Raw genomic sequence first — 12,712 nt, 5'->3', positions numbered from 1 at the left:
CTTTACGGAGGGCTTTTTTATAGAGCAACAGACTCTTTTTCCAGGCTAAGTGAAGATCTTCTAAATTAGTGAGACGCCATTTCCTCTCCAACTTACGGGTTATCTGCTTTAAGCTACGAGTTTGTGAGTTATACCACGGAGTCAGACACTTCTGATTTAAAGCTCTCTTTTTCAGAGGAGCTACAGCATCCAAAGTTGTCTTCAATGAGGATGTAAAACTATTGACGAGATACTCTATCTCCCTTACAGAGTTTAGGTAGCTACTCTGCACTGTGTTGGTATATGGCATTAGAGAACATAAAGAAGGAATCATATCCTTAAACCTAGTTACAGCGCTTTCTGAAAGACTTCTAGTGTAATGAAACTTATTCCCCACTGCTGGGTAGTCCATCAGAGTAAATGTAAATGTTATTAAGAAATGATCAGACAGAAGGGAGTTTTCAGGGAATACTGTTAAGTTTCAGGGAATACTCATGACATGGACATCTTACACATCTGTGATAGCACCATCAATGCTGAAACATACATCCAGGTTTTGAAGCAACACATGCTGCCATCCAAGCAACATCTTTTTCAGGGACGCCCCTGCTTATTTCAGCAAGACAATGCCAAGCCACATTCTGCACGTGTTACAACAGCGTGGCTTCATAGTAAAAGAGTGCAGGTATGAGACTGGCCTGCCTCCAGTCCAGACCTTTCGCCCATTGAAAATGAAGCACAAAATACGACAACGGAGACCCCGGACTGTTGAACAACTGAACTCCTACATCAAGCAAGAATGTGAAGGAATTCCACCTACAAAGCTTCAACAATTAGTGTCCTCAGTTTCCAAACGCTTATTGAGTGTTGTTAGAAGGAAAGGTGATGTAACACAGTGGTAAACATACCACTGTTCCAGCTTTTTTGAAACATGTTGAAGGCATCCATTTCAAAATGAGCAAATATTTGCACAAAACCAATAAAGTTTATCAGTTTGAACATTAAATATCTTGTCTTTGTGGTGTATTCAGTTGAATATAGGGTAAAGAGGATTTTGCAAATCATTATATTCTGTTTTTATTTACATTTTTGTAAAATTGCTGCAGATAAAAGAAACATAAAACACTGATGGATTGATGATAAATGAATGGTTTGATCATCTGAAAGTTGGAAACCTCTGAAGACTGAATGCGTTTTCCATTTCTGCACTCTGAGAGTGTGTGCAGATTGAGTGCACACACACACACAGCTGGACCTTTTTGTGATCACAGTAACACTTCTGTCATTTCATATGCTTCGTCACTGTTCCAACACTGATATTCAAGAACAATTTGGCAAACAGTTGAGCTGTGAACTGTTCATGGAAGCACAGAGCATTGGCTTTGTTACACACAGAGATTGTGTGTGTGTGTGTGTGTGTGTGTGTGTGTGTGTGTGTGTGTGTGTGTGTGTGTGTGTGTGTGTGTGTGTGTGTGTGTGTGTGTGTGTGTGTGTGTGTGTGTGTGTGTGTGTGTGTGTCAGGGAAGTTGTGAATGTTTAAAGCATAAATGTTAAATGTTTAAAGCAGACAGGGGAGTAGACTGAACTGCAATAAGGAATTTTGTTTATTAAACTGTTTGATTCCAAAAAAAAAATAAAAAAATCAGATTTACTGTAGTAAATGTATTTATTTTTTATGGTATATCCCAGTATTGAGTACTCTATGTTCTGGACTATATGCTGTTGTTTGTTTTATACTTTTTACAAGTTTGAGAGATCCTGTGGCATATTTTCCAAAGTGAATTACATACATATAAAACAATACTGCATTGTCATCTATGGGCTCAAGATGGCACCGTCTACACACATGACAAACTGCTCCTGTATACAGAATTTAGTAATGTGATTCACACACTGGAGCAGAATCTGAGTTAAGCTTCCTGTCACACATGTGCAGGAACCATGTCCACGTCAAATATTGCCATAATCCGATGCATTCAGGAGGGAAGGAGGCATGGTCAGCAGTGTCAGAATGCATCCACAATGCATTACCTTGTCCACACCTACACGATGGCATCCAAAGTACATATAGACAACAGGTAGATGACACAGTCTGCTGTCAGACAGCCATAAAAGGCACTACAGACTGCCCTGTGTCCAAACGTCTGGATGGCACGGGACTGTGTGTGTGTGTGTGTGTGTGTGCATAACGCTGCATGAGCCACTAAGCGTGCCACTGGACACCTTTGCTGAAAGTTTGCTGGCAGTGGGCTATGCTATCCCATGCATCAGACAGAGCCTTTCCAGGGAACTTTAATTTCTTTTTTCTTTTTTGCGCACTTCAGCAGCACAACACAACTCTGGACACCACGATGGTTGGATTAGCAGATGGGATTAATTTTTCTATTTTGGGTGAGAGCATTTTAACCACAGGCTGTGGTCTGGCTCCATGTCCGCGCTGTGAAACACTCCTGGACCACTGTTGGAGGTGAGATTCGTGTTTATCAATGCTGTGACGGTCTGGCAAAACAGTTCCATGTCATATCTCCTACAGAAGGTGATCATATATTTCAGCAGTAAGATGCATTCAGCTCTGAGCCTGACATGTGCAGTGACGCGTTACTACGCACCACGGAGAGGTGCACCTGCCCATATTATATACAGATATGATGGAGACAATAGTTCACATTACTTACGTTGCCCATGGGAAGGAATGGACAATGTCTGTACCGTAAGGTCTGTTGTGGATGTAACAGCCTGTTCAGTAGCGCACTGTGCTTTCGGTTTGATAGCCGCTGTTCACATTCACTGTATATGATAATAATAATAAGGCTTTGCTGTGCCAGATCCATTTTGAAGTTCCCTCGTATGCGCTCAAATTGTTTCAGATCCTGTTTTGCAGCCATCTGAATATGTACACTGTGGTCAGATGGTCCTCAGATTGCACATGGACCACCATCGGGTAGGTGTCCCATCTCGATGGCGCCAGGAGGGTTTTGAACATGTGCATCACACTCATGGCCGCCAGCCAATTTTGACCAACTGTGTGGACTCTCCCAGATGGCTGTCAGAATGTTTTGGAACTGAAACCCGACACTTTATGTCCTTCTGACACTATTCTGTGGCTTTGTGTAGCGGGGGTATATACATCATTAATCTGGATACCAACCACCATAAAACAAAAAGAAGAAGCAACTCAGAATGAGAAAAAATGTTCTTTGTCTAAGAGAACAAATGAATTTACTAATCATGTTTCTTAAACAGAAAGACAATGCTCTGGAATAAAAAGAGGGAATATAACATTTATATTACTCCACACAACACTTGATTGGACTGTGTGAGGCAACACAACACAACAATAGGACATTTTCCTCACCTATGATCATCTGTTCAGTGGCAACAGGAATCTGGTTATGTGTTTTGTGCATTGTACAATAAAATTAGGTCTCTAGCTTGTACTCTGTCATGCAATGTTGGCTTTAGAAATAAACAATACACTGAGTTTTCAAACATTTAATTCCATTGCATGTTTACCTCATCTCTGATCATCTGTTCAGTGGCCAAAAGAGGCAGTATAGTCAAGTGTTTCCATGACATAATAACATTATTTAGCTCATTAGCTTCGGCTTGGTAATGCAATGTTCATGTTCTAAACAGTGTGCCACGTTTTCAAGTGATTGATTACACTGCTCATTTACCTCACCTATGATTGTTTGTTCAATGGCCAAGCAGCAGTTAGCTTGAATTTTGTACCACTTACACTAACATTAATTATTTTGCCGGCTTCTGATTGCTAATGCTGTGTTTGTGTTATAAGTAAATAATGCGCCAATTCGCTTATAGGTAGTTATGTATCACCATGGGGTGCAGTACTTGTTTTTGGCTGAATTTCACAAGGTTTGCAGGCAAATGCATTTCCGCCTTCTTAGTGCTAACATATTGAAACATGCTGTGTCCATTTATTTTTGTGTTTACGATGACATTTCCTGGTTATTTCTTTCGCCACTTAGCATCATGGTTCACATTTGTGAAGCTTCCCTGTGGTGATCACATTATTAAATTATGTTTTATGACAGAAAGCAAAAAGAAAAACTTTGCCAAGAGCTCCCCCTCTAGCTGCCACGTTATCATGGTGGGGGAGTTTGCGTACCCGGATGATCCTAGGAGCTATGTTGTCGGGGGCTTTGTGCTCCCTGTAGGGTCTCCCAAGGCAAACAGGTCCTAGGTGACAGGTCAGACTAAGGGCAGTTCAGAACCTCCATGACCAGTAAAAGATCAAGGACCAAGACGTCGCCCGGTATGGCGGAGCCGGGGTCCCACCCTGGAGCCAGGCCTGGGGTTGGGGCTCGCGCGCGAGCGCCTGGTGGTCGGGCCTTAGCCCATAGGGCCCAGCCGGGCTCAGCCCGAAAGAGTGACGTGGGCCCGCCCTCCTGTGGGTTCACCACCTGCAGAGGGGGCCATGGGGGTCGGGTGCAGAGAGGATTGGGTGGCAGTCGAGGGCGGGTGGCCCGGCGGCCCGGTCCATGCTCACAGCCCCTGGCTGTTGGAACGTGGAATGTCACCTCGCTAGGGGGAAAGGAGCCTGAGCTTGTGCGGGAGGTTGAGAGATACCGACTAGAGATAGTCAGGCTCACCTCCACGCACAGCTTGGGCTCTGGTACCCAACTCTTGGAGAGGGGCTGGACGCTTCATTTTTCTGGCGTCACCCACGGGGAGAGGCGGAGAGCTGGGGTCGCATTGCTTATTGCTCTCCAGCTCAGTCGCCAAGTGTTGGAGTTCACTCCGGTGAACGAGAGGGTCGCGTCCCTACGCCTTCGGGTCGGGGACAGGTCTCTCATCGTTGTCTCGGCCTACGGGCCGAGCAGCAGTGCAGAGTACCTGACCTTCCTGGAGTCCCTGGGAGGGGTACTAGATAGCGCTCTGACTGGGGACTCCATTGTTCTCCTGGGGGATTTCAATGCCCACGTGGGCGGCGACAGTGAGACCTGGAGGGGGGTGATCGGGAAGCACGGCCTCCCCGATCTGAACCCGAGTGGTGTTCAGTTGTTGGACTTCTGTGCTAGTCACAGTTTGTCCATCACGAACACCATGTTCGAGCACAAGGGTGTCCATAAGTGCACATGGCACCAGGACACCCTGAGCCGGAGGTCAATGATCGACTTTGTAGTCGTATCATCTGACCTCCGGCCACGTGTCTCGGACACTCGAGTGAAGAGAGGGGCAGAGCTGTTGACTGATCACCACCTGGTGGTGAGTTGGATCCGCTGGGAGGGTAGGAAGCCGGTCAGACCTGGCAGGCCCAAACGTATCGTGAGGGTCTGCTGGGAACGACTGGCGGAACCCTCTGTCAGCGAGGTCTTCAACTCCCACCTTCGGGAGAGCTTCTCCCAGATCCCGGGGGAGGTTGGAGACATGGAGTCCGAGTGGACCATGTTCTCCACCTCCATTGTCGATGCGGCTGCTCGTAGCTGTGGTCGCAAGGTCTCTGGTGCCTGTCGCGGCGGCAATCCCCGAACCCGGTGGTGGACACCGGAAGTAAGGGATGCCGTCAAGCTGAAGAAGGAGTCCTACTTATCTTTGTTGGTAGGTGGGACCCCAGAGGCAGCTGACAGGTACCGGCAGGCCAAGCGTGCCACGGCCCGTGCGGTCACAGAGGCAAAAACTCGGGTCTGGGAGGAGTTCGGGGAGGCTATGGAGGAGGACTATCGGTCGTCCTCGAAGAGATTCTGGCAAACCGTCCGACGCCTCAGGAGGCGGAAGCAGCTCTCCACCAGCACTGTTTACGATGCGGGTGGGGAGCTGTTGACCCTGACTGGGGATGTTGTCGGGCGGTGGAAGGAGTACTTCGAGGATCTCCTCAATCCCATCGTCACGTCTTCCGAAGAGGAAGTAGAGACTGGGGACTCAGAGGCGGACTCATCTATTATCCAGGCCGAAGTCACCGAGGTGGTTAGAAAGCTCCTCGGTGGCAAGGCTCCTGGGGTGGATGAAATTCGTCCTGAGTACCTTAAGTCTCTGGATGTTGTGGGGCTCTCTTGGCTGACACGCCTCTGCAACATCGCGTGGCAATCGAGGATAGTGCCTCTGGATTGGCAGATGGGAGTGGTGGACCCTCTGTTTAAGAAGGGGGACCCGAGGGTGTGTTCCAACTATAGGCGGATCACACTCCTCAGCCTCCCCGGTAAGGTCTATTCCAGAGTACTGGAGAGGAGAATTCGACCGATGGTCGAACCTCGGATTCAGGAGAAGCAGTGTGGTTTTTGTCCTGGTCGCGGCACACTGGACCAGCTCTACACGCTCCATCGGGTGCTCGAGGGTTCATGGGAGTTTGCCCAACCAGTCCACATGTGTTTTGTGGATCTGGAGAAGGCATTCGACCGTGTCCCTCGGGGCACCCTGTGGGGAGTGCTCTGGGAGTACGGGGTCCGGGGTCCTTTGTTAAGGGCTATCTGGTCCCTGTACGACCGCAGCAGGAGCTTGGTTCGCATTGCCGGTAGTAAGTCAAGCCTGTTTCCAGTGCACGTTGGCCTCCGCCAGGGGTGCCCTTTGTCACCGGTTCTGTTCATTATTTTTATGGACAGAATTTCTAGGCGCAGCCAGGGTGTAGAGGGGGTCTGGTTTGGGAACCACAGAATCTCGTCTCTGCTGTTTGCGGATGATGTGGTTCTGTTGGCTTCATCAAATCAGGACCTTCAGCGTGCACTGGGGCGGTTTGCAGCCGAGTGTGAGGCGTCCGGGATGAAAATCAGCACCTCCAAATCCGAGGCCATGGTTCTCGACCGTAAAAAGGTGCTTTGCCCTCTTCAGGTCGGTGGAGTGTCCTTGCCTCAAGTGGAGGAGTTTAAGTATCTTGTCTTGTTCACGAGTGAGGGACGGATGGAGCGTGAGATCGATAGACGGATTGGTGCAGCATCTGCAGTGATGCGGTCGCTGTATCGGACCGTCGTGGTGAAGAGAGAGCTGAGTAGGGGGGCAAAGCTCTCGATTTACCGATCGATCTACATTCTGATCCTCACCTATGGTCATGAGATTTGGCTCATGACCGAAAGAACGAAATCGCGAGTACAAGCGGCCGAGATGAGTTTCCTCCGCAGGGTGGCTGGGTGCTCCCTTAGAGATAGGGTGAGGAGCTCATCACTCGGGAGGAGCTCGGAGTCGAGCCGCTGCTCCTCCACGTCGAAAGGAGTCAGTTGCGGTGGCTCGGGCATCTTTTCCGGATGCCCCCTGGACGCCTCGCTGGAGAGGTGTTCCGGGCATGTCCCACTGGGAGGAGGCCCCGGGGAAGACCCAGGACACGCTGGAGGGATTACATCTCTCGGCTGGCTTGGGAACGCCTTGGGGTTCCTCCAGAGGAGCTAGGGGAGGTGTGTGTGGATCGGGAGGTCTGGGCGGCTTTGCTTGAGCTGCTGCCCCCGCGACCCGACTCCGGATAAAGCGGAAGAAAATGGATGGATGGATGGATATATCATATAGCAGACGAACACACTGATATTTGAGAAGTGAAATGAAGTTTCTAGTATTTACAGAAAGTGTGCAATAATTATTTAAACAAAATTAGGCAGGTGCATAAATTTTGGCACCCTTGTCATTTTATTGATTTGAATACATTTAGTACTAATTATTGGAACACAAAATTGGTTTGGTAAGGTCATTGACCCTTGTTATATGATATATTTAACTGAAATTGCTGATCCAAACAACCAATGATTTATAACGGAAAATCATGGAAATCATCAGGGGTGCCCAAACTTTTACATACAACTGTATATGTGATTGTGTCCCTCTGCAGTTTTATCTGGTGTGTGTTTAAGGTAAATTGCTGGAGTTAATGGTTCCCAGACAGCATGGTTTTCTTCTGTGAAGCTGCAGAATGTGCACCTCATACAAGCAAACTAAACATGTTGGAAAAGACTGATAAGATGTGAAGGGAAAGATAAAAATGGCAAGTTTATTGATAAACTTGCCATTTCCAACTTGCCATGGTCGTGTGTGGACCATCATCCAGATGGTCACTGGTGAACTTCAAACGGTCCTGCACATGTGCTGGCTTGAGCAGGGGGACCTCGCTGCCCTGCAGGATTTTAAACCATGACGGCATGACGGCAGGTTCTGTCTCTCACAGTTGAAGTGTGCCTATGATAAAAATTACAGACCTCTCCATTCCTTGTAGGTGGGAAAACCTGCAAAACTGACAGGGGGTCAAATACTTATTTTCCCCACTGTATATCTCATTTGTGGGTTATTTGTGGTGAGATGCTGAAGCCTGGTTCACACGGCAGGATTTTAAAATTATCTTTAGGTTTCCAAAACATGAGTGACCACACACGTGAAGATAAAAAAAAATCATAGATCTAACAGGTTTGGTCATACAGTGTGTGGTGTTCAGCCACCCGGTAAGGACAACAACACCAAACATGAACAGATTTCACACACAAACATTGACAGCTCAGACAGGAAATCTCGCAAAATCTCTTAAGATTAAACGTGACTTTAGAGTAAACAAACGGAAGATACTTTGTGGACTATTTAAAACAAAAAATGCAAAAAGAAAAAGAAAAGGCGTTCTTTGAAGGAGTGGATCCAGCGCGACCACCGGACTTTCTGGTAAGTCAGAACAGCTGTTTTGATTTTATTTTCCGCTCCGTACGTCCCTCACCTCGCTTTCTGATTGGCTGCACATCACATTCAGCAGGCTGCGTGCTCGTTTTGATCGGAAGACACAACACATGCTGTGATATCAGGCCAAAAAAATCCCACGTTGAATATCCCCGATTTGCGATCGGAGCACTCCTGACGTCCTTCCGAGCAGATCAGAGTGCTCTGAACACACCGCACATGACAGGAATATCTGATCAGATTATCTTTAGCATCATCACGATTGTCGGAGCGTCCTTAAGATTGTCGGAAGGGAAGATCGGGTTTGATATCGGCCTAATTGTCCTGCCGTGTGAACCAGGTCTTAGGGTGAAACGTCGTTAACAGACATACAGTGCTCTTAAATATTTAAAACAGTCTAACAAACCAAGCATTTATTTACTCCATACTGAAATAAGGCTGTAAGATGACAAAATGTGGAAAAAGTGAAGTGCTGTGAATACTATGCACTGTAGGTGTGTCTGAGTGTGCTGTTATTGAAACAGTTTTCTAAGTGTTGTAATAATAAATTATTTAATCCTGAATTTGATACAGATTAGAGTCAAAACCCCTTCACTCTGTGGTCTGGGATTTCCATGTTGCTGTACTGAGCTGTGTACCTTTAATACTGTAAAGCTTACTAAATGTCTCCAGTCACAGCTCTGGGAAATGATAAAGACTTCAAGAGAGTGTGTGGTCGCCTGTGTCTTTGCATGTACTGAAATGTAAGCTTGAGTATTAGTCTGTATAACTGATCTTGCAGAAGCTCTTCCACTCACTGTGAATGTGTTACTTTGCTGTTCTCATCTTAGGCTTGTACTTAGTTCTGTTTTTTAAGCTGTGTACCCTGTAGGTTATGAATTAATCTGCATTCTTTTGTTGGTTCGATAAAATGTTGCTTCAGTGCCAGAGGGCTGTCTTCTCACACTCAATTTAATTCCAGTTATCTTTTTCAGAGTATGGTGATGAGTCCTGTGCCCTCTACTATTCTGGGACAACAGAACTTAGAAGACGTTCATCATATAATTTTACTTTTTGTTTAATAATTTCCTGCACATACCTCAGCTCATATAGCAGTGTATCTGTCTATGTTGATTAGATAATTACATTTTAAATTACAGTCTTGGTCACACTGATTGGCACCCCTATGATTTAAATACAGATTTGAAAATGTTCAGAAATAATATGAATGAACCAATATTATAGAATAAGAATATTTAATAATATGCTTAATTTCAGTCTTGTATGTGCAACCGTAAAAAAGAAAAAGTTCAATGTGGAAAATGCAAATTTAAAACAAAAAAAGGAGTGATTATTACATTTACTCTGACTTCCATTTCTTGCAGGTCGTATGGACTCAAGATATTTCATGTTTTTTCTGGTCAGTTTCATTTTATTTGTTAATGTACATCAATTCTTGCTTTTAAGGGCAGTAACACATTCCAAAAAAGTTGGGATAGAGCAGTTTTTTTCTAAATTATAACGACGAATTCAAAACCTTTACGGCCAGTTTCCTTGAGGCAAGTCAGATGAATGGTGAAGTGAATATTTTCAAATCGCTGAATATGTTTTGGACATTTAGTCCAAAGCTAAATGTTTTAAACTCTAAAGCTGACAAGTGATAAAAAAAAAAGTTGTACTATGCCTACCCTCTACAATAGTCTACAAAACTACTTAAAGCTGTCATGAATGTCTTGCTGGTTTTCCTCATGAGTTTCCTCTTTGCACAGTCACTCTGTTTTTCATTTATTTTGATTTTTATTTTGTATTTCTGAATGATTGAGGTCAGAAAAGTCTAAGAGATATTCAGTGACTTGGAAGTGTTCATGTATCATCCCCTGACTTGCACAATGAAAACTGGCCATGAAAGTGACAGTTTGAGGATCACAGTTCCACCTGGAATGTACACCAGACCATTGACGATTACTTCCTCAAGCAAGGCTGGTGCACGTTTACAGCTGCGTGGACTGGGAAAATACAGTGTCTTATCCAAGGACACGGACAGGTGGCCTTATAACATGTCCACTACATATATAGACACCATATTTTCTGGACTATACATTGGTAATGTCTCTGTGTTATGAGCTCTTTAATTTGTGATTTTTGTGCAGCTTTGTAGTGTAATTTTTTATTATTCAGTCTTTTTCTTTTATTTATGTTAATTTTTTCAGTACTTTGATTCCTGGGAAAGTCCTATGTAAATGGATATTATAATGTCTATTATTAATAGCAAACTTGTGATTTTTTGGTATATACTGTAAGTCGCACTGGAGTATCAGTTGCAGGGCCTCAAAAACTAGTTAAAAAACAACAACAAAAAACCAACAACCAAATTTAAAAAAAATGTGACTTAAACCCCAGAAAATACAGTGTCTTATCCAAGGACACGGACAGGTGGCCTTATAACATGTCCACTACATATATAGACACCATATTTTCTGGACTATACATTGGTAATGTCTCTGTGTTATGAGCTCTTTAATTTGTGATTTTTGTGCAGCTTTGTAGTGTAATTTTTTATTATTCAGTCTTTTTCTTTTATTTATGTTAATTTTTTCAGTACTTTGATTCCTGGGAAAGTCCTATGTAAATGGATATTATGTCTATTATTAATAGCAAACTTGTGATTTTTTGGTATATACTGTAAGTCGCACTGGAGTATCAGTTGCAGGGCCTCAAAAACTAGTTAAAAAACAACAACAAAAAACCAACAACCAAATTAAAAAAAAAATGTGACTTAAACCCCAGAAAATACAGCATGTATTTGTGTCTATGTGTATATCTATCTATCGATCTATCTATCTATCAGTCAATCACAGCTGTTCATGTTATATAGTGAAAGAAATAAAAGTTGTGAGAGACTTCGGGCCACTTGTTGTTTTTGTTCCACTTGGGGTTTTATAGGTGCAGACCAAATTTGAACTCAATCAGATAAGATTTAGAGGTCCCCCAGAGTGACACGTTTTCCTCTCCATCCGCTGGCAAGGCAATGTCACCCTAACAGGAAAAGACTCTGATGCCATTGTTTTCTTTTACAGGTGCATGTGATGACTTCTAATCGTAAAAAGTGGTGGTTGATTGATCACCCAGAGGAGAACATTACTGGAATTATTGGATTACTGCAGTAGTGTTCAGAATAATAGTAGTGCTATGTGACTAAAAAGATTAATCCAGGTTTTGAGTATATTTCTTATTGTTACATGGGAAACAAGGTACCAATAGATTCAGTAGATTCTCACAAATCCAACAAGACCAAGCATTCATAATATGCACACTCTTAAGGCTATGAAATTGGGCTATTAGTAAAAAAAAGTTGAAAAGGGGGTGTTCACAATAATAGCAGCATCTGCTGTTGACGCTACAAACTCAAAACTATTATGTTCAAACTGCTTTTTTAGCAATCCTGTGAATCACTAAACTAGTAATTAGTTTTTCATGATTTCTTCACATCTGCGAGGCATTAATTTTGTTGGTTTGGAACCAAGATTTTGCTCATTTACTAGTGTGCTTGGGGTCATTGTCTTGCTGAAACACCCATTTCAAGGGCATGTCCTCTTCAGCATAAGGCAACATGACCTCTTCAAGTATTTTGACATATCCAAACTGATCCATGATACCTGGTATGTGATATATAGGCACAACACCATAGTAGGAGAAACATGCCCATATCATGATGCTTGCACCACCATGCTTCACTGTCTTCACTGTGAACTGTGGCTTCAGTTCAGAGTTTGGGGGTCGTCTCACAAACTGTCTGCGGCCCTTGGACCCAAAACGAACAATTTTACTCTCATCAGTCCACAAAATATTCCTCCATTTCTCTTTAGGCCAGTTGATGTGTTATTTGGCAAATTGTAACCTCTTCTGCACATGTCTTTTATTTAACAGAGGGACTTTGCGGGGGATTCTTGCAAATAAATTAGCTTCACACAGGCATCTTCTAACTGTCACAGCACTTACGGGTAACTCCAGACTGTCTTTGATCATCCTGGAGCTAATCAATGAGTAAGCCTTTGCCATTCTGGTTATTCTTCTATCCATTTTGATGGTTGTTTGCCGTTTTCTTCCACGCGTCTCTGGGTTTTTTTTTTTTTTTTGGTCTATTTTAAAGCATTGGAGA

General features: G+C 44.1%; 1 protein-coding gene across 1 annotated transcript in view; it reads left to right on the top strand.

Annotated features, from left to right (window-relative positions):
- The first annotated feature begins 3,160 nt into the window (after nt 1–3,160).
- Nucleotides 3,161–12,712, top strand: part of sema6e (sema domain, transmembrane domain (TM), and cytoplasmic domain, (semaphorin) 6E) — a 197,817-nt gene continuing 188,265 nt past the window's right edge. Inside the window, 2 exon segments of the mRNA XM_034174361.1 lie at nt 3,161–3,171; nt 9,563–9,566. The gene's annotated coding sequence lies outside the window, so the exon portion shown is untranslated.

This window comes from Thalassophryne amazonica, chromosome 7 (assembly GCF_902500255.1).
Source record: "Thalassophryne amazonica chromosome 7, fThaAma1.1, whole genome shotgun sequence".
Taxonomy (NCBI): domain Eukaryota; kingdom Metazoa; phylum Chordata; class Actinopteri; order Batrachoidiformes; family Batrachoididae; genus Thalassophryne; species Thalassophryne amazonica.
This window is presented reverse-complemented; position numbering and strand designations above follow the sequence as displayed.